General features: G+C 39.5%; 1 long non-coding RNA gene across 1 annotated transcript; it reads left to right on the forward strand.

Moving 5' to 3' along the window:
* The first annotated feature begins 8,368 nt into the window (after positions 1-8,368).
* LOC118152700 (uncharacterized) lies at positions 8,369-14,345 on the forward strand. Its single transcript, XR_004741431.3, has 3 exons — positions 8,369-8,445; positions 11,953-11,995; positions 12,620-14,345. It is a non-coding gene; the product is annotated as an uncharacterized LOC118152700 (long non-coding RNA).
* Positions 14,346-15,954: the final 1,609 nt, after the last annotated feature.

A 15,954-nucleotide genomic window follows, 5' to 3' on the forward strand; every position in this document is an offset into this window, starting at 1 on the left:
AGCCTTTGAACACACACACACACACAAAATCTTAGTGTTGCTAGGTTTTGCTCCCCAAACTCCTGGGTTTGGGTTTATATATATATATTACTCTAACGAGTGGCTGTTGAACAGTTGCCTTCCTCATCCTGCCTATGGGAGCTGATTATGCTCTACCTTCTATGCCAAAAACACTCTGGATGACACAGCCTGTGCCCCTAATGAAGGGGGAGAAGAAAACCATAGAGGTCAGGAGCTATTTTGAAGGTCTCTTGAGGAGATCTTTGCAACGGCAGTCATTTCCTTTATCAGCACACATTAACAAAAACCTTCTGGTGGGGGCTCTGAGTTTTCTGTATCAAGTAGTAGTTAAGAAAAAATAAAGTGATAAATAGAAAATGTCTGCTAAAGTTAGACTTTTTAACTGCTTCACTGACCTTAGGTGATAGCGTCAAGTAGGTCTCTTTACTTTATAGACAAGAGAATATGACAGAACAAACCACAGTGATGACAAAACATGGTGATCCAGTGTGACTCTAGGTTTCAGAGTGAAATGATGCCATTCCAAGAGGGTTTTCATTCTTGATTCTTTATAATCTGCACACTCCTTTACTTGTTCCTTTATCTGTCTTCCCCCCAGGGAAATACTGTGGCTTGGCTGGGATGGAATAAACCCGATTAAAGAAGGTAGAAGCTAAGAGTCTAGTGAGACATACCTGATCAAACAAAGGATAGGCATCAGCCCATGAGAAGTGTCTAGAACTGGTTAGTCAAAGGACAGGTTGGCAGAGATATGAGTCCATAGGTTCCAACTAGAAGGTGTATCTATAGAAATGTTCAGGAGGAAAGGAATATATAATGCATGATCATGGTATGTAATTTATGGATTTTTAAGCAAGAGACAATAGGTGATGATGTTAGAAGGCAGGCAGTTGGCACTGAAATTCAGGCACAAGGAATCCAGCATTCATTGGCATGAAATCCAGATAAGCACAGTCACTAGGCAACAAGGTTGGAACTCTATCTCAAATAGCAAGGCAAGGGATCAGTTACTAGGAAACTGGGGTACCTAAGTTAGAGAGAGATCAGCCTTCTTCACTGAAACATCAGAGATTACATACTCTATCCTCATTTTATGCAGTATGCTAAGAAAGAAGCTGTTTAAACCAAATCCTGGATATGCAAAGAAAATGTCAATCCATAGGGCCTCTATACAAAAAATATATATATATTGAGAAGGCAAAACTCAATTAATCATTTTTCCCTGGTTAGCTAATTACATGAGTCAAAAATTGTTGTACTATATACAAACTTTCAAAGGAGTTAAGAAACACAACTCTATTATTGAGCAGCAGCTCTTCATTATGAACATTTGTCCTTTAGTTGGTTGTTAGGCCTTATCTGCCGAGATGCACCACCCAATATCACAGTTTTGCTTGTGGGATCTATGCCGTCAGTCCTGGTTGTCAAAGCAACATCTCTAGAGATTTATTCCAGCAAGCTAAGAAGAGACATGGAAGTCCTGTTTGTAGCACATAACTGAATATTTTAAAGTTCCTTTTGGATTCCCTTTTCATATTTGCTTGCTGGTCAACTGAAATCCATTTTCAGGTCATAAATACAAAACTAAGAGCAAAAATCAGAGGCAGAGTAAAGGAAAAGGTGTCCACTGTGAATCCATAGAAGTGTTGATTATATATGTACCTTATAAAGCAAGGAAACTCAATTTTTACTTTCTACATGGTTTTCAATTCATTGTTGTCTACAAAAATCTCCAACCCCTGATTTTGGTCAATGATGTAAAATTCTTTCATATTCTTTAGTTACTAAATATTTCAGGTCTACTACACACACACACACACACACACACACATGCATAATACTTGAGAAAGAACTATTAGTTATAATAAATATCATTATTTTGTGTTTTCTTCTCAATGATTCAACATCAGTGGTTATCAAAGTGTGGTCCCTGGACCCAAAATAGCATCACCAACAAACTCATTAGAAATACAAATTTGTGGACCCAGGCCTAAATTTACAGAACCAGACACTCAAGGGGTAGGGTGCAGTAATCTGTTTAATAACAGATTCTGATTCTGATGAATTCTTCAGCTTGAGAGCCATCATTCTACACCTTGCAGATGACTTCCAAACCTACATCTGTTTCCAAACGCCTGATGAACACAGACTTAGAGATATAGCACAACCCAAATATCTCAAAATTCAATTGGTCATCTCCTTGATGAAACCAGTTCCCTTCCCTGCATTTCCTACCTTAGCTAATGAGAACTGTCTAATTACCAAGTGTATTCATTGTCTATTGTTACATTAAAAATTCCCCAAACTTTGCAGCCTAAAATAAGAAACATCATCTCACACAGTTTCTGAAAATTGGGATTGTGGGAATAGCTTAGCTGAGTGGTTGAGGCTCAGGGTCTCCTGTGAGGTTGTGGTGGTCAAGATGTCATCTGGGACCACAGTTATATAAAGACTTCTTTGGGCTAGAAAAATGACTTTCAAGCTCACTCACATGGCTATTATCAAGAGGCCCCACTTCCTTATCATGTGTGTCTACCGTAGGGCTAATTACTAGAAGGCACCCACTTCTCCCAAGCAAATTTCAAGAATGGGAAACCAAGAAAAAAAAAGGCACACTGACTTTATAACCTAATATCAAAAGCCACATGCCATCACTTCTGTCATTGTTGGCCAATAAGGCCAGTCCTGGTAAAATGTAGGAGAGGACTACACAAGCATGGGACTATCAGGAGGTGGGGATCATTGGGAGCCATCTTGGAAGCTGTTAACCATGCCCAGACAAGTAATACCAGGAGATTTCTAACTCTCTTATTCTCACTGCCATATACAACCCATAGCCAAGACTTGTCAATTATTCAGTATCTTCCATGCCCGTCCCCTTCATTATAGTACTCTTGCCTACTCTTCTATCTTGCCGCCAGTCTCTATGCTCTTCCAACACTCCCTCTCACAGCTGAGTAACATTCCTAAAATACAAGCCAGATTTGCCACAAAAGACCTTCAAAACCTCTCTGCTTCCTATCAAGTAAGTGTAGATTCCTTAGCATGGCATTTAAAGTTTCCTCTGACCTAAGTATAATCCATCTTCCCAGGACCATTTCCCACTATAACTCGTCATTCTTCTCTGTCCAGGCCAATGATTGGAGGGCTTCCCTAAGTCTTTGTTCCTGTCAATGCTCCTTTGATACTATGTTTATCAAGAATATCCTCTTCCTACTCTAAAGCCCAGATCACATGCTGTCTTTACTGATATTCCAGTCAGCATGAATTACTGTGATCCAAGGCATTTTATACCTCCAACACAGGGTTAGTTGCAAATTGTAGTTAGTCGTTTAACAGTCTTATTTCACAAATAGATTTTAATCTCCCCAGAGTTAGGGGTTTTATTTCAATTATCTTTATCATTATCAATACAGTATTAGGGTCTGTTGAATTAAAATATATAATTTCAACAGGCCCTTTCATATGAGAGATGATTCACACTATTCTCAACAATGCAGGGGAAAGGTAATTTAAGAATGAAATAGTCATTACTATTCCCCTAAAGAGTAGCCCTTCCTACAAAGCTTCCAGGTGGACAAATAGCCTAAAATATCTAGGCTATCTTTTTACTTGGAAGACTTTTCTTACAGACAGATGGGACAGTCTGCTTTTACAATGAAACCTAGAAATGTGCATGGAGATAGAAGTGGTGAGAGTTCATTAGCCTGGCTTATAAACACTTATCTCGGGTGTTGGGAGCCCCTAATGGGATTTAACAAGGGAAGTAGCTGATCAGATTTTTACTTGGAGGAATTGCCTCTGAGGGGATCAATTACAGGCTGCCTGACTGAATTGGAGGGGTGCAGAAGTCAAGTCAGGGGGTGATGGTGGTACACTCTACAGTGAAGGCAGAAGAACTGGAGAGAAGAGAGTTGCTCCAGAAGTGGCCAGACATGCCGACTGATGATTGATTGTGAGGGAGAGAGCTGAAGGTCTGGAATGATGCCCAGGTGAGGATTTTGTGCCTGTGAATCTGGATCTAGGATCAGCTCTCAGTGGGGAAAAACACTCAGAGCATGAACTTTGCACAACATGGTACCAGCATCATTGTCATGTATGGAGGACAGCCCATTCTGGAGGCAGGCCACAGGAGCTACAGGGAAATTACACTGACCTTTTTTCACAAATGAATAGGCTCAAAATTAGATTCTTACACCGAATGACTAACAGGAAAGCTATTAAACTGTCAGACAAGAGCTCTCCCTGTTTTTTATGAATTACCATGATTCATTGTTCGAGGGGAAGGAGCTAAGCAAGAATCATTTCCGCTGCTTCTCAGGAGTTCCTGAAGAATCACACACTAGAGCGTGAAAGCAGGAAGACTGATTCATAATGACAGCATCAAAGATCAAATCAAACATCTAAACACAAAGTGTGCATGGTTGATATGTAATTATCAGCCATGTCATGAGGTTTTTAATCAATCAACTTGATTTTTCTGCTTAGTATTATAAATGCCCTTTCATCTGAAGGTAGGGATGATAGAGGTACAGAAGATAGCCACACATAACACAAAATCTTTCTAACTAAACATAGTTGACACCAATTATGACAGCCTCACATAGTAACATGCTCCATGTGACTAAGGAAGTTTTTATATTACATGGTACATTTGAGAAAAGGGCCAATAAAATACAGCACATCTTGCACAGAGCTTTTTTAAACATTTGCATTTGAATACCCTTAGAGCAAGCAAGTATCTTTCAGTCCACAGCCACAAATATGCTTAATCCTCTCATTTATTCGTATTATTGCCTGGCTTCTGAGTTGGGAATTCTGAAGAACAACCAAGAATGCTGAGATGGGGCCAGGCCCGGTGGTTCATGACTGCAATCCCAGCACTTTGGGAGGGCCAAGGCGGGCGGATCACCTGAGGCCAACATGGTGAAACCCCGTCTCTACTAAAAATACAAAAATTAGCTGGGCATAGTTGCACACACCTGTAATCCCAGCCACCAGGAGGCTGAAGCAGGAGAATGGCTTGAACTGGGGAGGCGGAGGTTGCAGTGAGCCCAGATTGTGCCACTGCACTCCAGCCTGGGTGACAGAGTGAGACTCCATCTCAATTTTTTTTTTTAAAGTGAGCAAAGGTGGGTATCTTTGAGAGCAATTAATACAAGTCACTGAGCTAATGTGAAAGGAGACAGAAACACAGGAGGGTTGCCCTGCAGCTTGGAGTATCTCCCTGCCCAAGATATGCATCATCCCTCTGCCCGAAGCCATACTGGCGCTTATCCATATTATTCCCCTTTATACCTCTTAAGATACAATCCCTAAGAAGATTTATAAGGCCCGCCCAGGTGCGGTGGCTCACTCCTGTGATCCCAGCACTTTGGGAGCTCGAGGCGGGCGGATCACCTGAGGTCGGGAATTCAAGACCAGCCTGACCAACATGGAGAAACCCCATCTCTACTAAAAACTCAAAAAAGTAGCCGGGTATAGTAGTGCACGCCTGTAATCCCAGTATCCGGGGGGATGAGACAAGAAAATCACTTGAACCAAGGAAGGGGAAGTTGTGGTGAGCCGAGATCCTGCCATTGCATTCCAACCTGGGCAACAAGAGCAAAAGTCCGTCTCAAAAAATAAGTCAATAAAAGAAAACTTACACGGCCCTGTTTGTGTGGATCCTGCTCCCACTTCCAGACTCCTGTCCCACCACTCACTCACCTTCCAGCTCTCTGAGCTCCATTCCGACAGTCTCACAGGTCAGGAAGCAGGAGAGCCCTCTGTCACATCCCACCCAGCTCCCGCTTCAAGCCTAAGGCACTCATTTCCCCCAGCTGCTGGGAGTTTAAGCTGCTTTGCTCACACCTGAGTCCCACTGTGGGAAGTGCCATCACCTGGTTCTCCCACGGTCATGCCCCCACCTCAGGACAGAAGATTGGTCCATAAGCAGCTACAGAGGCCTCAATTTTAGGCAGCTTAAAGGACACCCCAACTCCAGAGCTCTGTAACTTCCTTACAGGAGTTATTCATGAGAGCATACCCAATAAACACCTGGCCACAAATTTCTATTTCAGAGTCTGTTTCCAGGGAGTCCATGCCAGGACCCAAGCCCTCCTCATGCCTGTCCCAAAGCCTTTGTTTCTGTTCTTTCACTGTCTGAAACATTCTTCAGCCATCCTCCCTTCCCTCTTCCCCAAGTGTCTCACCTACTCCACTTTCTTAGCTCTGGGGTCGCTTTTCCAATAATGTCTTCCCTGAAACTACAGTCTAATTAAGGTCCCACTATTCTATGCTTTCGTGGAAACCAGTAGTCCCCTTCCTTTATAGGACTTCCATTTGTAATATGCAGACATTAATTTGCATGTCTGCCTTACCTACCCCAGTAAACTCCATGAGAGAAGGAGCTCTGCTCTTTCTTATGTTGGTGTTCCAGCATACAGCAATGAATCTGGCTCAGGTTTGGAATTCCATGAATAGACATTAAATTGTCTGGTGGATTAATTGATTGATTGGTGAGTGAATGGCCTCTGACATCAAAGTCCTTTCTTTTTCTGACTCATCTTCCTGATAACAGGGAGCACCATTTTCTGGTGACTGTTCCTCACTGTGAGGTTTTTAAAGTGCAATCATGTGATAAGCTGTGATTATTGTCTTTACCAAGGTCACCTTAGGCATTGTATGTTTCATCTGTCAAATGCTAATCATGTAAGAACATCGAGGCTGAAAACAAGAGAAATGTATGCCTCTTCAGCACTGTACTTTCATGGTAGGAATTCCAAACAGTTAATGGACGATAATAAAAAAATAGCTCAGGATTTAAATCAGGATCAGTATTTCACCAAAGTCTTCTAAAGTGTTTGTAGTAAAGTTGTGGGAGATTGAGCTCTAAAATGCGGAGGAAAAGAGCTCTTTTTGCTTCTATTTTCAGAGGCTTTTGTTCTAGAAATTATTTTTAGTGTCGGTAAATTATGCTAATTAAGACAACTAAACTGAAAAAGTAGTATATTTAGAACCAAGAGAACATATTTTACTAATGGTGTATGATTTCCCAAGCAGATTTAAAATTAGATTTATGTTATTTTAAGATATTTTTGTTTATCCAGCCAAATGTCACCCTAAAGTCAAGCTGGCCAGAGAAATAGGAGAAATTACTCTCCAACCAGTATTTGCTAAGCACATTCACTGAGCAAGGAATTCAAGACCATGGTCATTGGTGTCAGGAGAGATGTAGTCTCTGAGGTTGCCGAGTGATTCTAAAATCTTGTTAAGGACCTGAAAAAGAGAAGAGAAAAACCAGATCTTGACAGGCAGGAGCTGGCCTGGTGCCATCAGGGAAATCTTGGGGTTGTTAGATACTGGCCTGGCACTCAGAGCTAGATTGTGGTGCTGTCCTGCTGAACACAATGTCACAGAACACCCACATCAGTCAAGCACCCTGTACTACTTGGATGGATCATGACAAAATCAAGACACTTCCAGAAGAAGTCTGAACCTGGACAAAAGCAAGAATGTTGTCCAAACCACGCAAATTATTAAGCATCCCCTACCTTAGCTGGTATGAAAGCTGCTTCTTTTTTAATTATAGCTTTAGCCTCACTTCATGTCTCCTTCCATATAGATAAAATTTATTAAAGATATCCGATCACAGAATTGCTTTCTGACAGCATCCAATCTGGAGCAAAGCCTACTTCCTTGAACCTAGAACTCTGAAGGTGATACACCTTTGCAAGGCCACAGGCATCCTGCTTTCCTGCATATGCCTTTACCTGAACAGTACATGCTTTCTTCTCTATTGTAGAAGGTGTTATTCACTTACTTAAATTTCATCTGACTTAGTTTAATGATACATGGGGACTTTTTTTTGTCTTTATATATCTATAAAGGCCCTGTCATCGAAGGCTCAGGTTTAAGTCTTAAGTTTTACCAAAAAAAATTTAGAATAATCTAAGGAAAATATTCTTATGTGACATATTTTCAAGCAAACAGATATCAGAGGGAAATCTGACTTATGCAATAATTAAAGGAAGTAATAATAAATTCATGTATCTTTTGTATAACGGTATGTTAATCTGAGAACATCAGAGCATTGTAACAAGGACATTCCATGCTAGTTAGACACACTCACAGTCTAAGAGGTGTCAGCCCTAACCCAACAGGCACAGTGAGGATGCTGTTGCTCCAAATGATAGTTCCAAGTAATAGCTTCTTGTTTTTTAAGTTTATTTTAATTTTGATTTTTCACAATGTCAAGTAAAATGTTACATAAAAACATGTATTACCAGGTAATATAGTGTGGAGATTAAGAGCATAGACTACATTTAGACAGACTTGGGTTTTAAACTTGACTCTATTGCTTTTACAGGTGACTGCTGTAATTTGGATGTGTCTCCCAAAGTTTATGTGTTGGAAAAGTTTCCAGTGCAACAGTTTTGGGAGGTGAGATCTAATAAGAGGTAATTAGATCATGAGAGCTCTTCCCTCATGAATGGATTAATATCATTATCAAGGGAGCAGGATAGTTATTGCCAGAGAGGGCTTACTATCCAGGCAAGTTTGGCCCCCTCTTGGTCTCTGGCTCTCTCTTACTATCTTGCTTAATCACAGTTTCTCGCCCTTCCAACCTTCTGCCATAGGAAGATATAGCACAAAGGCCCTTGTCAGATGGGAGCACCATGCTTTTGGACTTCCCAGCCTCCAGAACTGTGGGCCAAATAAACTTCTATTGTTTATTAATCACTCAGTCTGTGGTATTCTGCTATAGCAGCAGAAAACTGACTGAAACAGTGACCTTCCGCAAGTTACTTGAAACTCTCAAAACCTGTTTCCTTACAGTGAAATGGAGATAGTATATAGACAAGAGAGTTCTTACTGAAGTCAATGGCATGGTGCCTGTAAATGTTCAGCTCAGTGTCTGGCACATAGTAAGTTCTACAATTACTCTTGTGATTGTGTTGATAGTCGCCTGTGTTCAATCAAGTACAGAAATCTTCAATCTGAAAAAAGGATTTTGAAGATTCAAACTATATTACCTTGTGAAGAAAACATATTTTAAAATATATTAAATATATTTTAACATTAGGCTTGGAGCTCTAATAGAAGAGTCTAATCCAGCACTTAATAAACATTCAGTATGTATTTGCTTAGCCTTATGCTTTGTATTTGGGCAGGTGAAGGGTTAGAGAAGAGAAAGCAAAATAAGATATGATTTAGATTCAGATATGTTCACAATTAACAGTTAAATATGGCTGACTTTGATAAGTACTATAATCAATTTCAACAATGACATCCCAGGAAAAGAAAAGTTCAGTTATGAATAAGACAATCTAGGAGGCTGCATGGAGGTGGTGATATTGAAACAAGAGTAGAATTTCCTCAGGCAAAAATTGGGATTGTGGGTCTGGAATAACAATATGAATAGGCAAATTAACATTTAAAAATAAGGAACAGAAGTAGAAAGGTATAGAGGATGTCAAGAGAATTGGGTATAGAATGATAGACTTGCTAGGTATGTGGAGAATGGCCAAGGAACTCAGGAAGTCTCTATCATGAAATGCTCTTTGTGGGCCCTGTTAAAGAGTTTAGATCTAGCTTCAGCTCTAGTTTCCCTAACAAAATACCATAGACCAACAAGAATTGTTGGGAAACGAGTTTAACCAACAAGAATTTCTCACAGTTCTAGAGGCCAGAAAGTCCAAATTCAAAGTACAAGTTGATTAAGTTTCTGATGAAGGAACCTCTTCCTGGTTTGTAGATATATACCTTCTCACTGTGTCTTCACATGGCAAAGACACACACACACACACACACACTCAGAGAGAGAGAGAGAGACAGAGAGATCTGACCTCTCTTCTTCTTTTTATGAGGACACTAATCCTGTCATAGGGGATCCACCCTCAAGACATCATCTAATTGTAATTACCTCCCAAATTCCCACCTCCGAATATCATCATATTAGGGATTAGGGCCTCCACATGTGAATTTAGGGGAGCACAAACATTCATAACATCTTGACCTATACTCAGAGAAGAAACATTGACAATTTTGAGAAGGCAAACAAAATCATGCGATTGCTTAGGAAGGTTAATCCAGTGTGAATCAGTGAGAAAATTGAAAGGAGACAAAGAGACCAGCTAAAATATTGCTGTAATAGTTCAGTGTAGAGGCACCATATTTTATAAAACCTATAACATCATTAGACATATCATTTTTTATTCTAAAGAAGAAAGTACTTCCACTGAATTACAGCATACCATTTTTACTGAATAGAATTTTAATTTTATATTTATTGAAAGAACTGTTTGAGAGATTTTAGGCATTCTTGCGTTTTATATGTCACTCTGTATTAACATAGAAAATCTGAGGGAAATACAGCAGATAAGGTATTTCTGAAACTCACAATCTACTTCTCAATCACTTTCTGATTTAGTCATTATGGGGTATATTATTATAGAGTTCATTCATATATACATAAAGTGATGATTTTTTAAATAATCACATTTTATATTTTATTTTGTCACTTTTTTTTTACTTAACACATCTTGGACATCTTTCCAGTTAATTAACTGTAGCTTGATACCATCATTTAAATTCATTCAGCAAATGATGACTGAGCATCTAGGCCTAATACGAGGAACTAGAGAAACACTGAGGAGTAAAAGTAGGCACGGGTGTTGCTCTGATGGAGTGTGACCAAAGGAAAGAATTTCCTGGTGGCACGCATTTTATGTCTTTCTAGATTTCGATTTATAAAATTATAATATTATGATGAATTTCCTTATTAGTCTATCTCTTTATAAATCCCTACATAAGCTTCCTTGTAGTCCTAGCTAGGCAGGAGGCTGAGGCAGGAGGATCGCTTGACCCAAGAAGGTAGAGGCTGCAGTGAGCCAAGATTGTGCCACTGCACTCCAGCCCTGGTAACACAGTGAGATCCCGTCTTAAAAAAAAAGAAAAACAGCTCCTAAAGTATAACATCTGGGCCAAGTGGCATGCCTGTATTACATCTGTTTAAGGATTGTGATACTTATTGTCAATGTTCCCTTCAAATATGCAGCCATTTATATTCTTCCCATCAACATTCCCATCCTGTGCCTGTTTCCTCCCAACTCTCCCACCCTGGGTTTTACTGTTTTTCATCTTGGCTAATCAAGTGGTAAATACTGAAATTTTATCATTATAAATTGCATTTCTTTATTACTGCTGATGTAGAATATATGTTTATATTTATTAGCTAAATACATTTTATATAATACACCAATACACCAATTTTTATATAATATATACCTATTATGTGAATATACATTTTTGCCATCAGTAGATATTTACATAGAGAAAGAGTGTATGTATACACACACACATATATTGGTTTTTATGATTTGCCCATTTTTCTTTTGGTATATTTATTCAAGTGATTTTTAAACAATCATTTCCCCCTTTGAGTTCCAACATTAGTATTTTAGAAACATACAGAAATTCAAAAGCATAGTAATTGGCACTTTATAAGCATAGTTTCCTACAATATAGTGTGATTTGTTAATTCATCTGTGAAAATGTCTATGTGATATTGTCCTCAAAGCATAATGCTTCTATGAGTTTTAACTATTTGAATCTATTTTAATAAATCTAAAGACATCTTATGCAAACAGCAAAACAGATTGTGCAGTTTCCATAGAAACAGAAGCTAATATTATTAAAAAGGAATGAGCCAGGTTGGAACTTTTCTCCTCAGGGACCCTCATTTGCAACCAGTTCCTTGAATAAGTCGTATATGTGAATTATGCCACCTGATGCTAGTTAACATTAGTGATGCGTGATAAAGATTTCACTTGGCATCTGATCATCACAAGGGAAAGATTGATGTAAATTATATTGTCGGCTAACTAATTTAGGATTTTATTTTAAATTGAAATTTAAAAGTAAAACCATTTCATTTTTATTTCCTAGGGAGAGTGGTTCATTTCCATGCTAAAATTGAAATAACAATAATGTGAGTATCTGATTTCTTTTTCAACTTGGAAAATTTTTGTTATAAAGGAAACTTTTTCTACTGAATCAATAATTTTTATTAGCTTATATTATCTAAAAGGAACAAGACAAATGTTATACACAAAAGCACTAAAACCCTTTTAAAAGAATATGAAATAATTATATGACTCAGACTGTCAGAGTTTATAATTACCATTCAAAATGGAAAAATTTCCTATCCTAAAGAACATCACCATGGGTCCAAGCCACCTAGAGAAAGATGTGTCATATGTGTTACTTAGCTCCACAAATAAAGTCTACAATTCAGCGTTTAGCCCAAAATTTCCATATAAGGCTAAAGTAGACCTTTCCTGTCTACTCTAAGAAGCCACGTGTCTGTGAAACATCTCAGCTTAATGCTGGAAGTGGGTCTGGATGTGTATGTTCCTCTTTCATACAGCAGAAAGAGGATTACTTCTCTTACTGTCAAATACAGGATAAGATATTTAAAGATTATAAACATGAAAGTAATTTTCATGTTTATAAAAATCACACCTTCACTTTTTAAGAAAACAGTTGAAAGCTGTGCACTATCTCATGTGACCTTCACAACTGTGATACTGACATTTGTATGATCACCTTGTAGACAAGGAATCTAAGGTTCCAAGAGCCAAAGAAGTTTGCCCAAATGTCACAGTTAATGAGAGGAAGAACTGGAACTGAAACACATGTCCTCAGTCTCCAAACCATGGGAAGCTTCCACTGAGCCACACTACCACCCCGACATAACAACTTCTAAGGGTTTCCTTCAAGCAGGGACTGAACTGAGTAGCCTGTCAGAGAAGCAATGATGTCCTTCACAGGAAGAAGGGGAGGACATGCTCCCCGATGCTGGGCTCTGGGGACCATGCGTGCGCTGCATGTTGCTGCTGTTTTATTGACCTTGCTGCCCCACACTCTATCAGTGGTGGTTGTGGAGATGGCCATGGTGGTGGCATTAAGATCATGGCCCTCCAACAAAAGCCAAAATAGACAAATGGGACCTAATCAAACTCCACAGCTTCTGCACGGCAAAAGAAACAGTCATTAGAGTGAATCGGCAACCAACAGAATGGGAAAAAAATTTTGCAGTGTACCCATCTGACAAAGGGCTGATATCCAGAATTTACAAAGAACTAAAACAGATTTACAAGAAAAAAACAAACAAGCCCATTCAAAAGTGGGCAAAGGATATGAACAGACACTTTACAAAAGAAGACATACACGAGGCCAACAAACATATGAAAAAATGCTGATCATCACTGGTCATAAGAGAAATGCAAACCAAAACTATATTGAGATACCATCTCATGCCAGCTGGAATGGCAATCATTAAAAATTCTGGAGACAATAGATGCTGGAGAGGATGTGGAGAAATAGGAACACTTTTACACTGCTGGTGGGAGTATAAATTAGTTCAACCATTGTGGAAGACAGTGTGGCGATTCCTCAAGGACCTAGAAATAGATATTCCATTTGACCCAGCAATGCCATTACTGGGTATATATCCGAAGGACTATAAATCGTTCTACTATAAGGACACATGCACACGAATGTTCATTGCAGCACTGTTTACAATAGCAAAGACCTGGAATCAACCCAAATGCCCATCAATGATAGACTGGATTGGGAAAATGTGGCACATATACACCATGGAATATTATGCAGCAATCAAAAACGATGAGTTCGTGTCTTTTGTAGGGACATGGATGAATCTGGAGAACATCATTCTCAGCAAATTGACACAAGAACAGAAAATGAAATACTGCATGTTCTTACTCATAGGTGGGTGTTGAAAAATGAGAACACATGGACACAGGGAGGGGAGCACTACACACTGGGGTCTGTTGGGGGGAATAGGGGAGGGACAGCAGGGGGTGCGGAGTTGGGGAGAGACAGCATGGGGAGAAATGCCAGATATAGGTGAAGGGGAAGAAGGCAGCAAATCACACTGCCACGTGTGTACCTATGCAACTATCTTGCATGTTCTTCACATGTACCCCAAAACCTAAAATGCCATAAACAAACAAACAAAAAAGATCATGGCCCTTAAGGCTTCACTTGATCAAGCCTCCAACTTCACTTCATTTTTCTCTCCCCTGTGTTCACTATGCTCCACATAATAAATTGATTTGTTTCATTTTATTGTTTCAATACCAGGCACAGAAGGAAACAACAGGAAGAAATTCCATATGATTGAAGAAGTGTCTCTTCTTTCAAAATGGCAATGTAGCTAAGGGGTTGGATTCTAACGTGAGGTTGCCTGGGTTTGAATCCTGGCTTTGCCATTTTCTGTGTGTGACTTCAGACTAAATTTAATTGATTCTATTGCTCACTTTTCTATGTCTCTGTTGCCTCACTGCAAAACTGGTAAAATACTAGGTCCTACCTGATGGGGTTCAGAGATAGTCCATGCAAAGCATTTATCTGGCAATAGAAAGGACTCCTGACATAAGCAGTCAGCATCACAATTGATCAATATATGGTGAGAAATCACAGTGTTTGCTCAGGAAAGGTCTTGAGCTATGCATACAGAATGTTACACCACGTGTAATACATGCAATACATTATGTGTGTGTTTGTATTGCATACATATGTGATACATACAAAATGTTACACATACAATATATTTTAATAGAAAGGTTTGATTTAGCTTGGCAGAGAGAAAGGAAGGGTCAAACTCGAGAAAGGAATGGTCAAGCTCGAGAAAGGGCATCCCCTGAATAGGAACAAGGGAGCAGTGGGAATGCACACAGCGTGTTGTGAGGGTAAAGGGGCTGAGCTCATGAATACGAAAGCCTCTTGCAAACTGATTGTAAGAGATGAGGCTGGACAGGAAAGATAGGACCAGGTAAAAGAAGATTTTTAATTCCATAGTAAGAATTTGAGAATTAACTTAATAGGCAATAAATAGCTTCAGTAGGGAAACTATTACAGAGTCTTGCGCAGGAAAACTTAACATAAAAGAAAAACAAACTTGGTTTTCCTGGATGCCTTTCAAAGTTAACTGAGTCGAGACTGACCAGAGCCCTCTGATAAGAGTTGCCGTTGATGGCAGTCAGTATGCCAGGCCTTGTCTCATTCTAACAAGAATCCTGCAGGATAAATATGGTTTCCACATCTTCTGAGGAAGGCTCAGAAAGGTTAGAAAAATGTCCAAGGTCCTGTGACTAATAAATATCAGAGCCAGCACCTACACACAGCCCTTTGCATCTCTAAAACCTGTGTTTCACCTGTGTTTAACCTATCCTGGCTAAATGGTTTTTTAAAAGGTGGGAGAGGTTAGTAAATGAGAGAAGCAACAGAAATTAGGAAAAATGAGCAAGATCATAAAAGGAATCTCTTCCATATTACTTTAAGGATCTAAATATTCTGGACAGAAGACTTCCTCAGAACAATTAGAAAGCAACATTTCTCTGGAAACGGCTGTTGAAACTACAGTAACCTTATGAGTGCTGAATAGGAATGTTCCTTGCAAAAACAAGTAATCCTGTCAAGTGCAGGCAGAAAAGAACTTCATTAAATGATCTTTAGCTACTTAGAAATCCTAGGTGGGTCAGAAAAGCCAAGCATTTAGGACAGTCCCAAACAGTTGCAGGAGCAAGGACACCACAGCTAACCTATGTCCAGATGACACAGGGGACTGGGTACCAGAAGCTCCACCCTGGTGAGCTAAAGTCTTCACCGCCATGCTTGCTACATGCGTGTCCCCACACAGGGGTGCTTTTCCACATTGCTCATTTCCAAATCCAAGCCTGGATGAGTATGGTCTGACTAGTAGAACATAAGCTACATGCCTGTTTCAAGCTTCAAGGAAATCTAGGTTTGGGATTCTTTATGGCTGTTTTTTAAAAGCGGGGTTCATAGCTAAAACTCATACTCTAGAAATTCCCAAAGTATAAGCTTTGGAGCAGTCAGCATAACTAATGTCCATTCCTATTA

The sequence above is a fragment of the Callithrix jacchus genome, chromosome 4 (genome assembly GCF_049354715.1).
Source record: "Callithrix jacchus isolate 240 chromosome 4, calJac240_pri, whole genome shotgun sequence".
In the NCBI taxonomy this organism is placed as follows: domain Eukaryota; kingdom Metazoa; phylum Chordata; class Mammalia; order Primates; family Cebidae; genus Callithrix; species Callithrix jacchus.